The 26,059-nt window shown below is 31.7% G+C and overlaps 1 protein-coding gene across 3 annotated transcripts in view; it reads left to right on the top strand.

The window, feature by feature from the left end:
• Positions 1 to 26,059, top strand: part of LOC124365332 (orexin receptor type 2-like) — a 361,016-nt gene that overhangs the window by 221,784 nt on the left and 113,173 nt on the right. The window lies entirely within an intron of this gene.

Genomic DNA, 26,059 nt, shown 5'->3' on the forward strand with positions numbered 1-26,059 from the left:
TTTTTTGTGCATAAAATCAGTATTAAAATCAAAAATCAAAATCGTTTATTCTCCGAAAACAAAATTTACAAATGATATATATTAATATATTCATTGTCTAAAAATATACAATTACAATAAATATTTGGTTTTTGCCGTATATTGTGTAAAATAAGTTTATATTTCTAATTTAATTATTTGAGAAATATTCTCACATGGGCTACTAAAGCCTGTGCGTGAGAAACGAGTCACCACAAAGTACTCAATTGGTAGTTCAAACCTTAAAAATTTTGTTATATCTTATTAAGTAAAAATAATGTTTTATAGAATGAAAAATGAAACTAAAGTGAGAATGAATCTAGATGAAGTAAGTGAATGGAAATAATTATTAGAAGGACAAAACGACCAACTGTCGGAGATCAAGACCACGGACAGGCCTTGGTGCAACTCTTAGTTAACAGACGGACATCGGAAAAAACTGCGTACAAAATTCACCATTCCTTATCATCAAGGGTTGTTATCTATATTTTTGGCATCAACTTATTAGTCTCGCATGACCTCCCCCAGAAGACACACACACACAACACGCGCGCGCGCAGCACACACACACACACACACACACACACACCCGCACGCACGCACGCACGCACGCACGCACGCACACACACACACACACACACACACATTCGCACTCTCATATGTACAAAAATTAAAACTAAACATCGCTCACACTATATTACTTATTTCCTAATACGTACTTACAAGCCAACATACATACAATCATACTAGCTATATACTTGTCCAAACAAACCCATATGCTTCCAGTATATTTCAAACATACTCACACTTACATTCTTACATGCCTGTTACACCAACACTTATATTCATTTGTCCGCCTCCCATCCTAACCCACATCATCTATTGTCTATAATTTGATGTAATCAAGAATTCAGTACGATCTCTTCCCACCAAATTAAATGTGAGTGTTCAAACTGTCTAGCCAATCCTATGAAAAACCAAATTGTTTTGTTGTTTTACTATTATTGTTTATTAGTATATATATATATATATATATATATATATATATATATATATATTTACATATATATATTTATATATATATGTAAATTTATAAATATCTTTACAAATATATAAATTTTATACTATTTTTTTTTATAAATTAATACTCCAGGAAAATACTTTGAGAATTTCTTAGGCTTGTTATATGTGATTGAGGCAGCTAGAACTTTTGGCCAGGCCATAATGCATTCCACGCAAAATAAATTTATATACCATGAGGTTTAATGAACACCATTAGTGTACTTTCATATCTCATATAATGGTATTGGAAAACCTCAGACTTTGTATGGTGAGAACCCAGAAAGTCTTAGAAAGGTCTACTACATTCAAAGGGCCCTGTCTAATTAATTCTGGTTTTGTTTACACCTAGTCAGTGAAGAGGCGCGCTTAACATCATCGAGTAGCATCAGCACATAAATCAGTTCCTTGCGGCCAATATCTACGTTTTTTTCACAACTTTAAAGCCACTCATATTTATCAAGTTAGATTTATACAGTTTCATTAATTGTCTTTAATTCACAATTTATTAAAATTTTTGTTTGTTGTATTTAAGCTTTGAAATATGTTAACATCACAAATTATGTAACAAAATTAGAAAATAATACACAAAAGAATTAATTATTAGTACAATTGCAGACATGATGATTGATCGGACTAAGGCATTGGACTTTGCTCTCAGTTAGAGACAGTCTAGTTTGTATATGTGGCCATGAAAACTTTCAACTGGTCTGCAGAACTTGAAATGTGTGTATGTTCTCTACAGTATTCTGTATGATGATATTCTCATAAAAGTCAGTTGGCCATAATGACGAGCAAAGCAAGAATAAAAAAGGAACTACGTCTCCTTTTATTACACAGAAGTGGCCATTGTGTGCGTGAAATATCTAGAAACTTTGAGGAAAAGAGGTTAATCGATTGTGGTCTCCTACTTGGTACATGTGATTTATGTAAACGTTGTGAGCTGTAACATCCGTTGCTTTGTGATTCCTGGAATGCAAAAGATAGGAAAAACAGCAATATCAGAACAAGGATATACCGCTGGAACCGGTACACATTTTACTCTCCCTCACAATACGTTGAATATTCTTTGTGTTTTATTTCTTGCTTTATGTACAAAGAAAATGTTCGTATTTGAAATACGGTAAATATAGTTACGTTTATTATTTTATTACAGTTAAATAACCATATAATTTTGACAAATATATAAAAGTTTTGCATCTACATATAGTTTTCAAATACTTTTGAAAATGTATCCAATTTAATAACTATTTCAATTGAATTGTACACTTTAATGTTGAAATATATAATATAAAGTAACCTTTTCTCATTTTAACGCCTGAGAGAACAAAGTATAAATTTAACATCGTATCATGTCGATGAATTAGTATACCAAGCAACCGACTAGGAAGAGGTGATGGTAGCTGAGTGATGCAGCATCCATCCTTTGATGTGGACGTTCAATTTGGTAGTGGTTCTCTAGTGGTTATTACACCACCTCTTTCACATAAAAATATATTATTTAGAAAAGATTTGGCTGGTTTTGAGGATAGTTGTTCTTCATATTTTACGTCACGCATTACGTAATTCATTTAAGTGCTCCATACGACAAATTCAATACCCAAATATTATCTCCGATTCAACGGAAAGTTTTATAAATTATATAATATTTTAACCAAATTCATGCGATGTGCCACATAATATGAGAACTGCACTCTAATAACATTAAAGTGTAGCAGAGATTTAGATAACTTGAATTGAAACCTGCGTATGCAATAAACGATCTTCGCATGATTATCTAAATTACTAAACTAGCTTTCTAAACGTTGTTCTTATTATTGGTTATTTCTTTTCCTAATATACTTTTCATATTATGAAGGTAATAATTTTAATACATTTTCAGATGAGCAATGATTGCTTTGAACAGCTGATAGAAATTATAGTTGACCAAATACCCCTATAAAACAACGAACTAGAAACAGGATGTAGTGAAACTTCTAGCGGGCTGGAACAAAATTCCTCAATCTACCAAAACATTCCACAGGCAATCTCATGAAAATGTTTTTGGTAAGTAAATAATGATATATATATATATATATATATATATATATATATATATATTATATATATTATATATACACACAATTATTTACTTAATATATAAAAATATATATATATATATATATATATATATATATATATATATATATATATATCAAACTTATAAATAATTTTCAATATTCCTAAAATGCACACACCCGATTATTAAATACAGATTATTAACTTTTTTTTATTAATTTTAATTGTTTCTCAAATATATATGCATAATTCCTCGTATTACGTCATACTCCTTATTGCCAGTACTATTATCTAATATCTTTCTGTAATATTTCGACTCATCAGTGCGGTACAGATACTTGAATTTTCATACATTATATCTTCACACAATTTTAACTAATATACTTGAGCTTTACATGCATGCAATTTAAAATAATACCTTATTCTCAATGACTTAATTCTACAAGATCTGATCAACAATGACTTAAATGGGCTAAAGAGTGGCGCTTTAATAACAAAGAGTGGGTAGGTCACTTGTGGACGCTTGCCAATCAGAAACGGCGAGTACGTGTAGTTCCAAGCCTGTAAACATGGAACTTTCTCTACTCACCCACCGTCCCTGGTTCTAAAGCGTCGACGTAAAGAAAAAATAATTGGCAAGTTTAATGAAAATCTTACAAATGAAACCCTTACATAATATACGTATTTGAATAACAAATATTAAATAACCTTACAGGAGAAATACTAAACTTTGTATGACAACACCTTTTGATTTTCGCAACTTATTTTTTACGTTTAAGGTGGTATGTTTATTACACAAAAATTAATATTTATTTATTGATAAAACATTTTGAAAAGTAAAGTCTCATATGTTCGAGGGTTTCAAGACTGTTTCACAAGTTCTTAGCTTATTTTGATAAAAGAAAAACCACGATTCAGGAATGCTTTGAACCTATAGAAATAGGTTCAAACCTATATAATGATGAAGGTTGAGATTCGCTTTGTCTAACTAAATCTTTAAATTTAGCCAAATCGGATAATTGATCTAAACCCATACAAAGAACTTCTTTCTACGGCGTTGTGCTGAATGCATGGAGGAACCACATGTACTGCAGTATTTTCAGAATCTTCAAAACGACCGTTCCGGTTTTCAGCTAAAAATTAGACTGATTTAGCTTAAAATCGTGTGATGACTTCACTTTAGACATTGAAAAAGTTTCCGGTTTAAAAATTTATCTTTGAATATACAGAGGGAGCTGAACTCAATATTTATAAAGAATGAAACCTTCCCACGATGGATACGTTATGTGTAGAAAACTCCGTTGCTCCACCGTTCTTATAGATTGTATCTATCACATCGTAGTGCAGTAAATTGTGCACGTGATAAGACAATGAGAATACTTCTTCACCATGTTCTGATGTCGAAACGATGTAACAATTTCATTTGAGCTTGGATATCTTCAGATGAACATGACTCCAGATTGCAGGAGTCAACAGCGTCAAATCCCAGATGCTGCACTAAGAGGAACGTGAATTGCTGCTTAACTAAACACTATCTTTTTCAACACTAACAAGGAATAATATATTTTCTCCTTAAAGTTATCGAAATATGACCTAGTCATTAAAATCATAAGGACACATATATCATTACATCAGACGCAAGTGTACACAACATCGGATCGATAATAGCTAGAAATATACAGAGATTAGTGTATATTAAGTCTATAAATCACTAATATACACTAAGTAAAAGAAGTAAGACAAGTAAAAAACACACAACAATAAACAACCAAATATACAGATTGTGATTGCTGTTATAACAACATTAGAATCACAACACAAACATATGCCAGTAACTTATTTACAAAAGTCTTATATGTAATCTAACACCATGAAAATACGTTGCGCCGACATTATATTTAGGATTGATGACGTTAATTGCTTCACTAACCTAACCATAATGTACCATATTGTACGGGATAACAAGTTGACAGAAACGTTTTCATCATTACGTGTACATACATTGTTCTTTTATCTCTTCAAATCATTCATTACCTGAATAAAGTCTAAACTATTTACTAAGAATAAGTATTTTCTACCTCGTAGTTCAGGAATTAGTAATCAATGTTAAAACAAATGAATTTACGACCAACAAACATTTTCAATATTAACACTATACAATGAAAATACTTTTGAAAAAAAAGATCAATCGTTTAGTTTCCACATAAAACAATGCCTCATTGATGCAACTAGAGAGCACTTTGTACTTTGTAACTCTCAAAATCGCGCTGATCCATAGAGAGCAGATCATTCCAGTAACTGGTTTCCATCAAGTTATGGATTTATATTTTTGAATGGATATTAATTGAAGTGAAGTGCTTTTGTGTTTTATAACATGTGTACGAGTAGTGTACAAAACCTTTTATCTAATGCCAATACACTGATGTATGTAAGTAAATAAAACTTTCAATATATCCGTGTGAGAGTCTTATCTCGTACAAAAAAGATAAAAGTGAAAGTAGCTAGGAGTCTGGCCACAATGGACCAATAACGAGAGTTACCGAGAACGAACCACACAAGTACATGAGGACCACGTATTGAGGATCGGGTGTTAGAAAGGTATTTTGGTAATTTACTATAGGTTATTGAGGTTTCTGTATATTATATATTAAGGACTGTACTTGAAATTCAGGTATTTTAAGGAATAATTATTAAGACTTTAATGTTTGAGTATCTCGCATTAGACAAGCAAGTGGTAGGTATTTGGGACTCAGGTTATGTATTTCTAGATAATGTATTATATTTGATAGTTACGCACCACATGATAAAATTAATTGTATAGTTTTGAAACATATTCTTTTTGTTCTTTATGTGGACACATGACCACCACTGTCACACCTTCGCTAATTTGTGTTATTCATTATTAAACGTTCTACGATTTGTGGTGTAATATTTAGGATATTTATATTAGGACACTGTGTGTGTATATGTAATATTAATGAAAAAAAAAAAAAAAAAAAAAAAAACATTAAGGTAAAAACATATGAGATATTATACTATATTATTAACACGTATAGTCGTATGTTTGACGGTAAAAATATAGCAAAGAATACGTGGTATAATGCAGAGTTACAGGTGTATCGGTTCCCACGATATGTTGTTGTTATGAATTCTTGTATTGTAGTTTTTGGTTTGTCACCCAAATACTAAAAGCAGATGATAATTAGAGCTCACGAACTTTCCATAAACCAACTAAGTCTTGTAGAAAACACCAATAGCTTGCCCTCACGTTCAGAGTGTTTGTATATTTCACCCATTTCATGCATATTTACAAAAAAAGGGAAATGCTCTATGTTATTACCGTCTTAGCCTATTCTTGTGAACGGATAGCTTTTTTGATAATATTAGAAAATATGGACACAGCTTATAAACTTCAAGATTTGACTGAACAAATAGATGTTTTTATGATCACAAGCATGATTTAAAATTTTAACTAAAAGCCAACGTTCGAAGGTAAAGGTAACAACTAAGGTCCGAGCAATTAAGAGATCTAGAAGTTTACCCTAGTTTGTTGCCACTGATTTAATTTTGTTATTATTATTTATGGCATCAACATGATTGTTACGAGGCTCAAACATTATCATCAATATACTCATGCCGTCATGTTTTATTTACGACTCGTGGTAGTCTTATCGTCCAGAGGTGATGTCTATATATTATGATGACCACTCAATACAGCAGTGAAGGTTTTGAAGTAAAATAACTAAAGTATATCCCAGTGATATTATATATATATATATATATATATATATATATATATATATATATATAAAATATTTATATAACAGGGTCTTTCACAAGAGGTTGCACAACTTATACAACACAATATCCAGCAATAAAATTCTTAGAACATAACGTAGCTTAAATTTGTTCATTTACTGTAATGTCTGTATGTCCATATGTGTTTTAATTTTAAAACTCTCGTTTAAATAACGGTTATTGCAAACGACCATTTAAAACGTTTTTTACCCAATAAAAGTGAGATTAATAAAATATATGAAATAATGGCACTTTATTTTCGTAATGGGGTCATTTAATGTTTCTGATATAAAGTATTCGAAACATATTGTTGAATCATATTTTTGTGTAAATGTAATAACAAGTATTTTAGTATTGGGTATTTATTTATTTCATCTTTCATACGGGCAGGAAGGAGTTTCACGTGTCAAAGTGCTGAATTATTGATTTTGTCATTACGAACAGCTTTTTTGATCTAAGTTAAAACGTGAAATTAACCACAGAAAAGTTCATCATTTATATACATCCAACAAGTAGTGTAGCCATAACTCTTTTATTAATAAGCAAATTAGATACCCTTGTAGTTGCCACTCCATGTGTAAAAAAACATTATCTTGCAGAATTGTTTGAGAAATAAGCCATTTTGATACTTAAAAGTGATATACATTTAAGTCAATGTTCTGCGATTAACTTAAAATAATTGCCAGTTTTTGATTTATTCGCATCAAATGATTTTGTGATATGCGTTTTTTTTTAATAAAAAGCACATCTAGACAGACATATAGTAAACCGAGCAAATAAACAAATAATACATACATGAACGTTTTATTTGTTTTGTGCCTATTAGCCTTTCCTTAAGGTTTGCCAAACTCTCGTGAAACAGCCTGTATATACTGATATAACATTAGTATGTACTGAGGTGCCTTCGCGATCGATATGTCATGAAGTACTTGAGGCTAAGGTTGGCAATATAAGGTTGATATCTATAATCGAGGTTGGCATAACTTCCATAATATCCACCAAACCGGTATGGATATTATGGAAGTGGAGGCTATGATATGAATGGAGAATTACGGATATGTAACTACGTTTGCGTAGCGTGAGACATACACTCGTAAGTGCAAGGAGTATTAATACAACAAAATCAAGACCCTTCGTGTACCAACGTATCTTTATTTCGGATAAATAATAATTGAGAGATCCAAGACTGGAACAATCCTGATTTAGAGTGACCAGCTAATGTATTTATATCAATAAAATACTGTTTAGTATACTGATAGTATTAATATCTTTATCATAAACATTTTAAAAGAAAAAAAGAATTTAACTGCTGTTAATATCAAACAAATCAATAGTAAAAATATATAAATCGATGGAAACCAGCCACTGAACTGCACTCCATGGATCAGCAGGATGTTGAGAGCTCCTGATTGAGTTATAAAGCACAAAGTGCTCTCGATATTGTATCTGTGGGAAATTGTTTTGTCTGAAAAAAGTAAAAACCGTTGATGTTATTTTCGCGAGTGTGTTGTAATATATAGAGTTTTAGTTGGAATGTTTGTTAAAGGTAAAGTTATTTGGTTGTAAATACATTACAAGATCTTGAACGATTCCAACAGGTAGAAAATAATTAATATAAGTATCTTGTTTAGGGGTTAGAGGAAAATGTATTAGAAACGATAAAAGGATAAGAAAAATTTACCATCTTTGTGTGCGGAACTTACGTAATTCAATATACTTCATGACTATGTTCAAGTTCACATTTAGGTAATAATAATAAACTACCCGTTATTTAAACTTATGAGAAAGAAAGAATGTGTTATTTATTTTGTGTTGGTATCATCGTAAAAGACTGATGGACACATTTTAAATACAATATTTATTTGTTATCACCGTTTATTATTACTAAAGGAATTAATACGGTGTGTAGTATGGTATATGAACTATCTTAAACTGTAAAGTTTTTCAATTCACTTCAGGGGATTTAACGGAGCAATAGCAAATATTTTACAATCGTCTTATGCATAACCATGATGACAACGAGAAAACAGCACACAAGATCAATTTGTAAACAAGCTTAGTACAATCAACAGAATTTAACATGTGATACACTAACACATGTAGCTCATTCATGCATTAAAAAATAATAGAGTAAAAATATTAAGAATAATCATGAAACTTACTTTGTATGGGAACAAAATGATTTATATGAGGATGCAAGTCCAACCATGGAATTCGGCTGAGCATCTTTGAACGACTCATTAGGTTGGCGTGCCTTCTCTTTTCTCTACAATCAAAGCAAAAATGTCTCTTCTGTGTGATTGTATGTCTATATATTTGTCTGCAGTACATATGAATAAATGTAATAAGCTACAAAATTGAAATTTCACAAGTTACCTTATCAAAGCATGTTATGCGACACGTCGTGTGGGGTATTTCTGAGTTCTTACAATACTATCGCAAATATCTTCGTTTTGGAACGATCATTATAATCTTCTTACACTATGCCTTATACACGTAATAGCCGGTTCTATGCATTCCATTATAAATATAACTGATGCTGCATCTTGTGTTTGTTATTCTGGCGGCGAGCTGCAATACAAACGTGTCACATTAGTCTCTTGGAGCTCATGTTGCTGTCATCGCGGAGATTCATCAAGCCTCGTATATCTTACATTATGTTTACCTCCCTTTACTCGGTACAGCACTAACATCTGGACATTAGGATAAACAACAATACACAGTGCTACAATTTGATTTCGTTACGTATTATTGCATTTAACGTTTTCCAAAACATTAATTTACTCCCTCTAATCAGTATAGTGTTCAAAAATTTAGGAACTGTCCGTTGTAAAAAAGACCTTGAGATTAATTAGCATAATAATACACAGCTAATACTTCTGTCCTCTTACTTTTTTTCGTTGAATTATTTGAGAGAGGACTTATTGTAAGGGTGTGATTAATACACATCGAAACAGTTTGTAATTTTTTCTGCAATGTGTAACTTTTTGGATATTTGACAAGTGAGTACATACACGTTTGAACTTTTTTCTGAATAAACCACAAAAATATGCAAAACAAATTAAAAGCATTAATATTTGTACCAAGCGTTTTTTTTTAAACGAAACATTATAATGTCAAAAACTTCAACAGTGGGACAGTGGGAAGTTCAACATGGGACTGAAATGAAGATGGCCGTCTGTACAGCCGGCTCTTAATATCATGAGACTTTAACAAAAAAGTGCCAAATATTGTTTCAATGGGTGAAAAATAAAAAATTATTTCTTTGCACACCAGAAAATGTTTTATACAAAATCACCCTATTGCAATAGCCTTCATGGTAGCTGGTTTTGTGACCACTGAAATGTTATTAATTTATTGTCATGGGATGAACATGTTAATCCCATTAGAATATAGATAACATCATAGTTAAGATATTACACAAAGCTCTATTTAACTTTAGAAAAGAGATAATTACTACACAAAAAACGATAAAATATTACATTCTGGGTTAGGATGACCACCTGTAAAGAGAACAATAGGAAACTCAGGTCTCAACACTTTGTCACAGCACGGCGCGACTGTGTGGCTCCTCTTCAAAGAACTGCGGCTTACTTCCACATTAAAGTGTTCTTTTGAAGACTAACCATTACTTTGTGGAGGGGCTTTCCTATATTTCACTACAGTTGGTTAGATAAAACAACAACTTGGTGTTTCTCTTGAGACTTTTATCTTTCTTGTTCTGTCTGAATGAGTTGATTTACCCAAATACTGAATGTAGTTATAATTAAAAATGAAAGTCTATATACAGGTGTATATGACTTTCTAATCAGAATTTTAAATAGTTTCTTTGGGAGTAATAAAAATGTGTTTTCACCTGTAGTTTTACTGTTTAGAAAATAAATTAGGGCTTCATAATAAATGTTTAAAGAAACATCATGCTATAAAAGGAAATGTTATTTTTATTGTTTCATATATGTACTCAATTTCTTCCCGAGATATCCATCGGCCAGATTAACAGATATATGGTAAAAAAGTTAAGATATTTACACAGATTCTTGAGTAATAAGACTTTACTGAGGCACACTTTATAAACTGTTAATAATTATTTATGGATTTTGCTACAAATAAATAAGTAGATAAATAAATAGATAAATTTCTCAGGGGACGGTACCTTCTTTTATTACACTTACGAAAACGTTTAACGCTACGGGAAAGCCACCGACATCAGCAATCATCCTTTGCGCTGAACAAAACCAATAGGTTAAAATATTGCTCCATTAAAATAAACAAAATAAATAAAATTTTTCAGTTAGTATGTTACTCAGATCTAAGAGCCAGCACATCTGTTTTGGTGTAGAAAATGTTGCATATTTTGGTAAGTAAATCATCTCGTGTAAAAATTTAGAATGAACAATAAAAAGACAATTAACATAAAGTAAATTCATGCATCCTAAATAAAAAACCTCCTTTAAAAAGCAAATTTAGGTTCAACCCATATACATAACTTTCCCAGTGAAATAAATTAGAAACGAGTAATGAAACTGCTTCTGATTTCAATCACCAGAGAATAAAAACATATCCCATATCGAGTTGATAAATTAAAGCTACACGATGAAATTCAAATAACCGACTGAGAAGAGAGTGTTGTGGCTGAGTGGTGCCTCAGAAAACCCTTTGATGTCGACGTCCAATCTGGTGGTGACTCACTAGGGGATGTTACAGAGGCTCTTTTATATAAAAAAATACATTATTTGGGGAACACTCAACGTGCTGGCTTAAAAGGTAAGTGCCTTTGAAATTTTTAAATGGGTTTTCTATTAATCTATACATTTATGTGTTCCGTGCTAACCAGAGAATGTTTGAAGTACTTTCTCAGTGTCTCTGATTCCTCAAATCCCTTCTGTGTGAGGATTTGTATGATCCATCCATCAGTGATACAAAAAGTCACAACAAAAATGAGTGATGGAACATGTCCGCAAAAGTCCTGTATATATATTTAAAATAAACGATAACCATGTATAAATGTATATATATATATATATAAACTTTTAGTTTTCATATTTGTTTCTGTAATTACAAAGGTTTAAAGCACTCCGGTTCTATCAATATAAAACCAAAGGAAAGAATCTACAATGATAAAAACTAGTTACTGAACTGGTCTCTATAGGAACAGAACGACGGTGAGACCTCCTGATTTAGTTATCAATTTCAAAGTGCCTTTTTGTTTTGTCATTTATCTAATTGTTTTTACGTGAAAAACTAATTGATTTAAATTTTCAAGAGGGCTTTTACTGCATAGAAGTTGTATTGGAATGTTTGCTTAAGAAAACATTCATAGGAATTAGTTAGAATAGCATTATTTATTATTAAACAATAGAAAACAATTATTGTAATAATTAATGTAATTGGTTTTGGATAGATGGTTTGGAAAGATAAAGGGCCACACATACTTTATCATCATTTTATTATTTCTAACAATGGTAAATGTTATACTAATCTGGGGATTAATTGGTTGGTAAGCCAATACGTGATTAATTTAGATGATTGTTCTTATTACTAGCGTTGTTCGTAAAAAACTATTTAACTTAATTATTGAATCAACCTTTCATAAAATAGTGGTACTTATTTTCACCTTTCAATTGTGGCTTTTGAGTTAGTTTCACTGTTATCAGATTAGGATATGCTTAAAATCCCCGATTTTAGGGCTAGACAATAACAGTCGGTGTCTACACGCGTTGGGACGCTTTAAAAACCTTTAAACAACGTACGAGATGTAAAGATTATGGCTTGTATTGGATAACACTAAAGTACTTCAGCGAGTTGTGGCGATGATTCTGCATACCTTATATAGTCGTTAGTTGTGTGGTATGTCTCTATTGTAAATATTTACTACTAAACCACAGCACAAGTTTAGTGCCCACATAATGTGCGGTTGAGCAGCAGCTGTTGTGTAACCTACAGTATAACACCATCCATTAGTGTCATGAATATTTCCTTGTGGCTGGCTTACTGACATGACATGTCTTACTTCCTTGTTCGTCTTTTTTGCAGTATATATTGTAGAATTTGGAGCATAAGTGATGCCAATCGTACTTCGATCATGACGGTGATGTCTTATAATAATTAAAGCGCGATCGAATTCTTTAAATGCTTCTAGAAACAAGGGAGGCTTAGGCGACACCACGTGCCACATAACAGCCTTCGCTAAGGTTCAATGCAAAATTTCAGTCTATAGCTCATTTCATTATTGACAGATAGAACGACAGACAATCTTCTGTAAAAGAAATGTGTATGTACCACTGCAGTGTACAAATCATAAAAGTCTTAACACCAAGTAACCATAAAATGATAGGGATAGTTACGCTAAATGTGTAAATATATAACATTGTATAATTATAAATATTCTGAGTTTATTTAAAAATGTATTTACTCTGAAACTGAATCGTTGCCATAATGGTTACCCATAAGACGAATGTAAATATATTCACTAACTCTCGGCTAAATCCCATGTTATGCATCATTATCGAACTCAGTGTTGCTCATGTAGAAATAAAGCTTCTTGTACAGTTTAAATTCAACAATTCCATTCGTTTTGCAGACAGAGAGACAGTCGTAAATAAAATGTTTGCAGCCCTTAAATGAGAGGCTTCATTATCGCTCAGCTAACTAATCATGCAATAAAATTATTAAAAATCTACTTTTGACAGTTTGGTGGAGTTAAAAAGTAATATTATTGTCTTTTCCCTACTCAATACAATACAATAACATGTCCTTGGTTGACATGTGGTTTGCAATAAATCAATAATAAAGAAAATAAAAAACAAAAATGGTGTGGATAATTTATTGAAACTGAGATAAACATTTGAAATTTCATAACTGGTAAATGCTTTTGAACTATATGGTGCATGAGTTAAATCTGATGCTGTTGCATACTTGACTCCTGAAATCTGGAGCCATGTTCGTCTGAAGGGATCCAAAAATAATCGATGACGAAGAACGAAGACGCTCAAAACGAACTCCCCGCATCGTTTCGACATCAGAGACACCCAGACTACAAACAGTGCAATCTAGGTGAAGAGGTATTCTCTGATATGTTAACTAACGATGTTAACTGATATGATCTCAAAGGCACGGTAGATCAACTGAGACGTCTCTCATAACTTATGAATTAAAAACATAGTTGTTTAAATTTAACGGACTCTAGAAGTGAATTCAACCCGTTATTGGTAAAAATAACTTAAATTCGCATTTATTTGATTAATAATTTACGTGTATTAATCGAGATAAAAAGATACCCTATCTTTTAAGTTGGGCACAAAATATATGTATATAAAATTTGATTAAAATCGGTTAAGTTACCAGTTGACAAAAGACTTTTATATTTAAAGATATTCATTAGCAGCTACCAACGGTTTTGCACGCAATTTCATACGTTTTGACGTTTGTTATTATATATTATTATGTACTTGACCATTTGGTTTGAGTAAATTATATTTCCGACTCCATTTTTCAGTTTGCCTAATTGGCATGATCATAAAAATATGTATATTAATGCCCGTTGTAATTTATTCCGGTTTTAGTAATGTTGTGCTATAGTTGATTTTGCCTTGCTTCCCTGAGATCTGAGAAGCCTATTTCTGTCAAAAGATAACTAAGATGGTTCTATAACAGTCTTTAAATGTTTAGTAAATAGATAGTAGCTTTGTCTTTGATACCTGTATTGAGTACAGGTCAAGCGCTGCTTATTTAAATTTGTACACTTATAAGTATAATCATACTAACTTTTAATTTTCTTATCTAGATATGTTTTTAATCATTGCTCAAGAATGGTTGTATAGTATGCTGAAATAAAAAGTGTTGTTAATACCAACCTTACTGTATGTTTTCAAGCCTATAAATCAAAACAAATTAAAATAGTGGTTAAACTAATCAAACATATAGTTGCGCTGTTATAAAACAATGTTTACACGGAACAACTGATTTAATTTAACAGACTCTTTAAATTTATACTATTATATAAAAATCTTCTACCTTTTATATTTACCTGATTCCCTGTAAACTAATGTTATTTTAATAGTTACTCTGCTGTTTTGAACGGAGACGAATCCAGAAGATGAGAGATCAGAACTTGTGGACACAATACCTGTTTCAAAAAGCCCAAACAAGTTAAAATTATTGATATTAAAAAAATTGATGATAGTAAATAACTATACTCAATTCATTGGCGAGTCCTGTATGCCATTTTATTTCAATATGGCAACCATTCTAACTTAAAAATTGTTCAAAATTCTGGTATTTATGAACCTACAGAGAAAAATAAACATATTCTGGAATTCTTATAACATTTCTTCCTCTTTTTAATAAAATTGTTTTGTAGCTCGAAAGGTTTGAGATATTTAATACAACGTAGATCCCATGATAATAAATTATTTACATTTTGGTTGTAACAAAATCTACCAATTTCTGTTGATTGCTCCGGAAGGAATATTGTTATAGTTTTGATTAATTATCACCAATAGCATTCTCACCACCTTTGTAACACGAAAGTGTATGTTTAGAACTCATCCAAGAAAATTTATCTTACAAGAAATTGTATTTTTATTTTGATTATATCTTGTAGAAATTATATCTCGTTATTTGCTGTTGTTGTCAATCAAACATTGATAGGTAGAAACGGAAATACATATTTTTGATTTCATGGTCATGGTTTTATGTTACACGTGTCTATGTCATTGTGATTTTACAAAATTTTAATATAATTTTTCTTCTTGCAATTTTTTCATTTTTCAAACCCGCTGGACAGCTAACATGGCAACATATAAAAGAGGTATAACTCGAATATTAATCAGCCCTCAAAGAAGGCGCGCCCACCAGTGCCAATGTTTGCGTACTCCCGAGAGATTAAGTGGCGATGATGGCTAACCCACTTCAACAAACGATTTATAATGTAATAACCAGTATCGTGTATAAAGTGACATGGTAGTTTTTCTCAGTTAGGCCTAATTTGTATATTGTGTTTATTCCAAATTAATCTGTATATAGAGCTAAAACATTTTATGAACCCGTTTCCCCACAAATTTTACTACTTAATTTGGAAAGAAAAAATTAAGATAAATTATTTAATAATAATTTAGAAACCACTAGGTTATCTTTGAATGGACGCCATTTTATAGTATATGCAATTAAACAAGTATAAATAAATTTATATAAAATACTTTTATAAATACGCTGATAGAACTCGTCACGCAGTAATCAACCTTACGATACTGAACGCAGTGGAACTTGGATTCGAGCTGACACTCAATGAGGTGCCGCCGTTAAGAGCCGGGTGCAGTAAAACAACCTTGTACTTCCGTTGGAACAAAGTGTAATTATAGGAACGTATATTTATGGAAGATTTCTTATCATAATGAACTGATTAAAACACACAAAAGCTTGAATTAGGTCTTCTAATTATTTATTTTTGAAGCAAAAACATATCCAATTTATTTCCTAAATAATCAGTAAAAATATGAAATTATCGAGGTTTAATATTGTTTTTATGTGTCTAAATTAAGATGGCTGACAGTACATTTGACTTTTAATTTACCGAGGTAATGCAATTGCAGGAACTGGCTCTAATGGACAATACGTAGCAGAAAAATGTTTTATTCAGAGGTATTGCTGTCCTATAATGGTCGTGAAAGGAATTAAACACGTAATCTGTATGGGTTTTTAATATATTATTTGACCAATGAGGTTAAACAATGTCAGTTTTCTTAATTTTTTATAACTATTTCATTGCAGTCCTACGCAAGATATTATCATTTGAGAAATAGGAAAGTATATGGAACACAAATATAGAGAAATTTGTAAAATCGTGGTCATCAATCTCTCACAAGTCTGTACTTGATTTCAGTGCTGAAGAAATCCTTCCCCAACCCTACAAATCAATAACCAGGCTGCCCATGAAGTACATAATAATAGAAGTTTATAATATTTATTGTTAAGGACTTGTTCCGAACTTTGCCTCATTGGTATACACGTATTAAAGTATCACCATTTGAAAAATGCAATTTTATTTATACTAACTAGTGATGTCCGAAACATAAGTTATGCACTTCCAATATGAATTACTCAGGAAAGGTTTAGGAATCAGCTTTACACTAAAACTCCGCTAGGTTTTATTAGTCGTTATTCGGAATATTTTTTTCTATTTTTGTATTTCCTACGGCAATGCAAATAGACAAAACACATGATACAAAATAAAAATATAATACATAAAATTGTTTTCGACAATAAGTAACCTTATTTATATTTAAGCTAACATAATAATAATGTTAACAAATTGTGAAGAAAAATAAACATAACACATGTAACGTTGTACCGTATGACGATAACACATGGGGGTGGTGACTTCTGAGGTCGTAGTAATAAATACTAGAAATACAAAGTTTACTTATAAGTTCAGTTTAATTACGAAAACTTAAAAGCACCACTTTTAGATGGTAAAGGGAAAGTTATGTAATGCCACGTTGCTGCCAATTAGAATATAATAACTAAAAAGTATATCTTCTAGGTGGGCCTAAAATATCCAATGTTCTATTGAATTATGCGTACGACGTTTTATTTTACAAAACAATAATATTTCACTTCCCTTCGCAATAGGTAGACTCACAACCCGGGTGTCGGCGTCTTGGCACGAGACATTGAAGCTGTAGTCTAAGAACGGTTATTTCTTGAAGAGGAGTAGAAGTTAGGAAGTGGTAGCCATCTATTCAAACAACACTTGAGATACATCAGCTACGTAAACTCGCCTAAAACAAATTCGCGACGGTATTAGCCATTTAATGATACAAATTACTATTTATAACAACGTGCTCGTCACCATAAGGACGACGCCACAACCTTTTATCTATCTCCATCAAGCAAATAAAAGATCTTCAAGGGTAAGTTACTTTACTAATCACATCTTTACTTTACGTTACATTCATTTTATACGTTTGGCGTCAAAGGGCTAATTTAATAATACGAAAAGATAAATTTTACTTACGGACAAAGCGCGCGAGGTGTGATCGGTTACGTAGTTGGGCTGCTACGAAGGGTTAGAAGAAAAAATTCATACGCGTGCCAATTAGGTAGTTACTCCGCCCAATAATTTAGTTCCGGAACATTGGATGTAAATTAATATTATATTATACTGGCTGATTAGGTTGCGAAATTTACATTGTATGAAATTTAATTAACTAATTTACGGTACAGAATATCCCCCCTGTTTTGATTTCGCAACCTAATTAGTCGCTTTACTTTAAACATATTCTAAATAACAAACTTAATTCAACCTTTTATTCATTACATAAATTCAAATTCAACCATAACAATACGATAGCGCGGGGTTTCAAAAGTTTCCTATGAAATCCGCTAGATCGCATGCCAATGCAGTTCTATGACTGCTCGCTTAGGGACCAAAAATAGAAAATCAATTTAGGCAAACTATTTTCATGCAGTGCACGTTGCAGCGTTTTAGAATTTGCGGGTCGTTGCAAGAATAAGGGCATTTAAGGCGATTAAATCGTAAACAAGTGTAGTGTAGTGTTTTGTTATATAGGCGCCACATTCATACTTCTTTTTGCATTCATACCAGTGTTTTGTGTATAGTGTTTTGCCATTAAATACCCTGAGACTTGCGGACAAGTTACCAATATGGATCGAATGCTTTGGAATGAAACGTCCCCTCACGAGAAGCTAAGTCTCACATTTCTTATTAATACTGCATCACTCTTAATATATATATTTACATACAACATCCTATACATCTTACATCTACATGAATTTTAACACTTCAAATATATCTACAAAATTCAAAATTCAACATTTCGGCATACCTACAAAACACAGACAATTTTTCATATTTGGTTCCCTCATTACAAACAGTCAGGATCAACTTTGTCTCATTTCTTTACACTAAGTCTATTTACAAATTCTTTTTCTATATTTTATTTCCATTGATACATTCGTTAAGAATTCACCAAACAGTTAACTTCCTGGATTTTATCTTATCTTTTAAATTTGGCAGCAAGTGGTTCCTTAAGCTAGGGATGCTACAAATTTTTTTTTTTATTTATACAGAACAGGTCTTAATTTAATTTTAAATCTACAATATGAACCTTTTTTACATTCAAAACATTTTCAGTGTGTTGTACAATACAAGTTACAGGGCTTAAAAAATATAAAATTCTATAAATTCCTACATATTTTGGTGCTAATTTTGCACAAAACTTTTCTACCTTATTGCTTAAATAGTGAGTTCTAATCCATACTAAGGAATGCAACTTAAAGGGATGTTTTACATTTTGCTCTGAGTACTTTTGTCTATTACTGTTATGTGCTATACTCCTTTTTACATTCACCACAGCTCTCTTTAAATTGTTTACAACAGTTTCCTTGGACAAATTCTCACCAATTAGATCATTTAGCTTCCATAAATTAGATAAAGCATTATTACAGGAATGATTAAACATTAAATCAAAGGCAGCAAAACCTGTGCTTTCATTATGGGCGGTGTTTAAACTTAATTGTATATAGCCTAGGTCATTATCCCAATTACTATGACAGTTGTGATAGAAACTACGTAATAATGTAGATATGTTTCTAATATGCCTTTCTGATTGATTTCCATTAGCCCTGTAAGGCGCTAGTCTACGGTGTTCAATAAAATTCTTAAATAAGAACTTCTTAAAATACAGTGATGTAAAATATGCGGCATTGTCTGACACTATTATTTTAGGTACAGAAAAGTTGTTAAAAATTATGCGGTCTAATTTATTACATATTTCAGCACTCTTACATTCCCTCAAAGGGATTAGCCATAGAAATTTACTGGCAGCATCTACAACTACAAGTAAATATACATTGCTGTTTCTAGTTCTCACTAAGGGACCTAAAAGATCTATGAATAAACAATCCATATTGTTCTTAAATGGCACAGATACTAATTCGCCTTCATATTTTCTTTGGCACACTTTACTCATTTTACAAACATTACATGTTTTCACTTTTGCCTTTATAATTTCGTCTAAATCAGGTCTATAAAAATACTGATTAATTTTTCTTTGCGTTCTAGCAATGCCTAAATGACCTCCTATTAAAGAACTGTGGAAGAATTCATATACTAAATCAATTAACTGTACAGGCAAAAATATCTTACTCTTACTTTTTACATTCCTTTTGTACATCAGTAAATTGTTTTTTATAAAATAACATAAATTGTTACTATTGCTTTTTACAGATTGAATGATTTGCTGAGTTTCTTTATCTTGAAGTTGATATTTTTCTAAATCTTTAAACGCTAATGGCAAATCATTAATTAACAACCACAAATTATCCTTCTTATTGCACTTATTATTTATCTGCATTTTAGGCTTTACATTAGATGTTGGTTTACATTTTTGCCTTCGGGAGGAGTTTGAATGGCAGAAGGAAATCGATAATCTATTTTTATCCTGGTCTGGAACGTTCCGGCAGTCACTGGGGCTCGGATCAGCTGTTCCCGTCGACTCGCCCTCAAACATACGTGAAAGGGCGTCTGCCAGTGCATTATCGGTGGAACTTTTAAATTCCACCTCAAATGGCAAATTCAAAATCCTCTCGATCCACCGGGCAAGTCTTCCTACCTTCCTTTTGTGATTGAGGACATAGGATAAAGCTTGGTTATCAGTTATTAATTTAAAGGTTCTTACTTCTAAAAATTCGTGCCATTTTTCTATGCAAATTAGTGCACTCAAAGCTTCTTTTTCATAAACAGTATATTTTAATTCGGCATCAGTAAATTTCCTAGAGTAATAGGCTATTGGCATTAATTCATTTTGGTCGTTTTCCTGTAACAAACAACCACCTGCGGCTATTCCACTAGCATCTGTCATTACTATAAATTGCTTTGAAAAATCGGCTAACTGGAGTACAGGAGGATTCATTATAGCTTCTTTTAACTTTACAAACGAATCTTGACATTCACTTGTCCAAATAAATTTAGCGTTTTTCCTTCTTAAACGATTTAAAGGATTACATAATTCGGCATAATTATTTATAAATTTTGAAAAGAAATTAGTCATACCTAAAAACTGTGAAATTTGTTTGGCGTTCTTAGGCGGCATAAATTCTCTTATACTCCTTGTTCGCTCGGGATCTATAGTTACTGTATTATTTTTAATTAAATTCCCCAAAAAGGAGATTTCCTCAAAACAAAACTTTGCTTTCTCTAGGTTTGCCGTTAAGCCATGTTTGCTTAGTCTATTTACAATCTCTCTGACATGTACTAAATGCGAATCAAGGTCTTTACTGTACACTAAGATATCATCACAAAAATTTATCACATATTTAAATTTTATATTGTCTAGGACTTTATCCAGATAGGCGGACAATACAGCACTACCAACATGTAAACCAAAGGGTACTCGTTTAAATTTATATTTACCAAATATAGTGCTAAATGAGGTAAGATCTTGACTATCAGGTGATAATGGACATTGCAAAAAACTTTTTCTTAAATCTATTATTGAAAAATATTTGGCTCCACTAAGATGTTGATAATAATTATTTAAATCACCAATGGGAAAATCAATTTTCTGTAACTTTTTATTTAATTCGGTATAATTGACTACAAGTCTGTCCTTTTTGGTTAAAAAGGCTGGACTGGAGTAGGCCGAAGTACTGGGTTCAATTATTTCTTGGTCCAACCAATCCTGTATTATTGTTTTCATCTTATTTACAGTAGGAGGGCTCATAAAATAAGGCCTAATATTTACAGGTGTGGGGTCATTTAGAACTAATCTCACTTCCAAATCTAAAGCCTCTCCTAATTTTGGATTAAAAACATTTGGAAAATCCCCTATAAGGTTTTGTATCTCAGCCTCAGCTCTAGTGCACCCTATTTTTACATCAATGCTGTTTACTTCATGTTCAAAAGGCTGTTGTCTGACAATAGTTATTTTCTCATTACAATTAAATTTAAAATAACATGAATCTCCATCAAGATCTAAAATTAATTTGCTATTAGATATAAATGGGTTTCCCAATATAATGTCCCATTTTAAATTATCCAATACAATAAATTTTACTTTCCAACAAAATTTATAAATTTTTATCTTAGCATAACAGTAATCAAAACATTTTATTTCAGTGTTATTTGCAGCAAACATTCTATCATCTGACTTCATTAATTTAGAAACATTTTTATTCAACAATAGGCTATCATAAAATTCTTTACTAATTATATCTCTTGTAGCACCAGTATCTAATAAGCAGTTTGTTTTTACATTTTTACCCACTATAGCTTCAATTAAAGGCATATTGTTACACTGTCTAACATTTAGTCTTAAATTAGGTTTTCTATAGTTTAATTTACTCCAATTTTTAATTACCTTACCATAGACTCTCATAAAATAGTGTTTTTCTTTTCTTACTGTATTACTATTTATAAAATTATTATTCTTAAACTTATGAAACCGGGGAGGGATATTTTTAGGTGTTGTGTGTAATACCACTCCCCTACCAACTAGTTTTTTGGATTCCTAAAACAGTTTTTTGCCAAGTGGCTAGGCCTATTACAATTGAAACATAACTTTGGGTTTTTAATAGTAGGCCTACTATTCCTAGGTTCAACATGTGGTGGATACATGTTGTTAACATATGTCTTACTTAAATTGTCCCTTAAGTTATCATTAAAGGTTATATTGTTACTAGCTATACACAATTTTTCCAAATCTGTAAAACAAATGGGATTGTTTTCAAAAATCAACTTATTTCTATCTGTGGGCTTAATACCTCTTTTTATACAAGTTACCAAGTCCTGTTCACTTATGTTACACAATAAAACTTGACTGAGCTCTTTGATGTCATAGATGTATTCATACAGTGGCTCATCAAACCTTTGTGGCCTATAAACTAAATCTAGTCTTAGTCTTTCAATTAGGCCTACAGGGATAAAAGCACTAATTAATTCCCTGTGTAGATAGTTGACATTTGGCATGACAGACTTACACTGTATTATTTTGGCTAAAAGTGGACCTTTTGCATAACATGGTAACAATGCTAAAATTTCATTTTCTGATAGGCTAGTTTCACATTTTAGTTTTAACAAAGTTTTCAAAAAGTTTATTAGCTCAGGTACTACTAAGCCATTTGTTACTGTAAAATTTTGTAAATAACATTCTACAGGGTTGTTTAACTTATTAAACATATTTAAACCAGACATAGGTTGACTAATACAATCATTGTTTGCATTATAAATAGGCATTATAGGCAAAGTGGGGGTACTGGCAGTAGGCTGTGATATTGTTGGTGGTTGTACAGAAATAGAGCCTATTTGTTCTTTCACTGCCCGTTCCATAGCCTCATCTTGTTCTAATGATTCATTTAAATTGGCTTCTAACACTTTAAGCTGTTCTAGGTTCACTGTAGGTAGCAAGTTTTTAGCTAACTGTTGTTCAACATTTACTAGCCTACACTTTAAAGCTGATAAAGTTTCACTATGTACAGAACTTAGTTCTAGCTGGTTGTCTAAAAATAAACGGTTTATTAAATGTTTACACTTTTCTTGGAATTTGGTGATTTCTAAAGGTGAACTAGCACTGTTCAATTCACTGCACCCATGTTCTAATAATATCACTTTTTCACTGAGAAGTTTTACTTCCTGATTGTGGTCTATTTTTAATAGGCTACTAGGAGTAGGTAAAATATTGTTTCTCAAACACTGTCTTAAGGACTTTCTGAGTTCATTTACTGTATAGTCACTATTTAATTTAATACCTCTAGATATCAGTTCAAATACCAACTCATCTTTAGACAAATATTCTATTTTAATGGCAGGCATTGTGGCGTTTTCACTCAGTTTCACCCAGTTGATGGCAGAGTAGGCACATCAATAGCAGATTGGCGCAATAAAAATGTGTACCGTATGACGATAACACATGGGGGTGGTGACTTCTGAGGTCGTAGTAATAAATACTAGAAATACAAAGTTTACTTATAAGTTCAGTTTAATTACGAAAACTTAAAAGCACCACTTTTAGATGGTAAAGGGAAAGTTATGTAATGCCACGTTGCTGCCAATTAGAATATAATAACTAAAAAGAATATCTTCTAGGTGGGCCTAAAATATCCAATGTTCTATTGAATTATGCGTACGACGTTTTATTTTACAAAACAATAATATTTCACTTCCCTTCGCAATAGGTAGACTCACAACCCGGGTGTCGGCGTCTTGGCACGAGACATTGAAGCTGTAGTCTAAGAACGGTTATTTCTTGAAGAGGAGTAGAAGTTAGGAAGTGGTAGCCATCTATTCAAACAACACTTGAGATACATCAGCTACGTAAACTCGCCTAAAACAAATTCGCGACGGTATTAGCCATTTAATGATACAAATTACTATTTATAACAACGTGCTCGTCACCATAAGGACGACGCCACAACCTTTTATCTATCTCCATCAAGCAAATAAAAGATCTTCAAGGGTAAGTTACTTTACTAATCACATCTTTACTTTACGTTACATTCATTTTATACGTTTGGCGTCAAAGGGCTAATTTAATAATACGAAAAGATAAATTTTACTTACGGACAAAGCGCGCGAGGTGTGATCGGTTACGTAGTTGGGCTGCTACGAAGGGTTAGAAGAAAAAATTCATACGCGTGCCAATTAGGTAGTTACTCCGCCCAATAATTTAGTTCCGGAACATTGGATGTAAATTAATATTATATTATACTGGCTGATTAGGTTGCGAAATTTACATTGTATGAAATTTAATTAACTAATTTACGGTACAACGTAACTCTACATAACATAAAAATATATCTAAAAAACAGATCGATAATTCTAGAATTTTTGGAACGAACACGTTTTTAACGTTTGGATAGGTTATTATAATAGCCAAATCAATATATTTAACCCTGAATTGACAAAAGTCATATGTTTTTCAAAATACTTTAAGAAGTGGATTTTGTGTATGTGGTATTCAAAATATTGAATTTTGATCAAACAGTGTTCACTGAAGAAATGCTGAGTATAAGGTAATGGTAGGTCACACTAGGTGCAGCATAACAGGCTTCACTAAGGTTCGATGCAAAATTTTAGTCTATTACATTTTATTATTGACATATAGAATGACAGACAACCATCCGGAAAAGAAGTCTGTACATCCCCCGGCAAGTGTAAAGCCCGATAAATGGTATACGTCAATGACGCTAAATCAAATTCCATGGTTGGATACGCCCCATAATAGTATATGCATTCGAGACATAAATGTATTTATGCATTCTTGTACATGCATAAATAAAGTTCAATGCTATAAATTATACTGATGAAAGCTTTCCCCAGATATCTAGACACATGATTCATTCACATTTCTTCATTAAATCTTGGTTTCATATTAGTGTTTAAATCATAAAAGTTAAAAACTATATCGCTATAAAATTAAGTTTTATCTATTTGAATAGTTAGGCTACTTGTATTGATACTTGTATATCTTATGTTAAAATCTTTAATGAGTGTATTAAGATTATTTACAAATTTATTTATTCTACTATTTTATATTATTCTACTATAGTTGTCATCATGAAAACCCATAAGACCTCATTGGACTCAATATATGTTGTATACAATTGAAGCTCTTTGCAAAATTTCAAGTCTATTGTTCAGTTCGTTTTCGAGATATTATATGGACAGACCAACATAAATGAAATGTTACAGCCACTCAAGTGACAAGTTCCGCTAACGCTCAGCCAATTATGTTGTATGTTTTTTGCACTTATCAACTACATTAAATATATTCATAAACAGTCAATCATACAGTATGAAACAGAATAAGCCCTTTTATTATTCAGGTCGTGGTTTTCTATGTACAGAGCAGTATTTATAGACAGGTCTATTGACATCCATACGCTCCATACATGTTCCACCACAGGTCAGTTTCTACATAATACATTGGCTAGCGTATAGAGTAAATGTCCGCACTTTGCCTGATTTCTTAAGTTTTTTTACTTGTTTAGTGTCTCTTCTTGTATTGTATTCATTGGCTTCATAATAAATGTAAATTAAAAAAAAAAATCACCATATTGAACATATCTTATCACTAGCAAATATTGTTAAACAAATGATTATTTATAG

This window comes from Homalodisca vitripennis, chromosome 1, assembly GCF_021130785.1.
Source record: "Homalodisca vitripennis isolate AUS2020 chromosome 1, UT_GWSS_2.1, whole genome shotgun sequence".
Classification (NCBI taxonomy): domain Eukaryota; kingdom Metazoa; phylum Arthropoda; class Insecta; order Hemiptera; family Cicadellidae; genus Homalodisca; species Homalodisca vitripennis.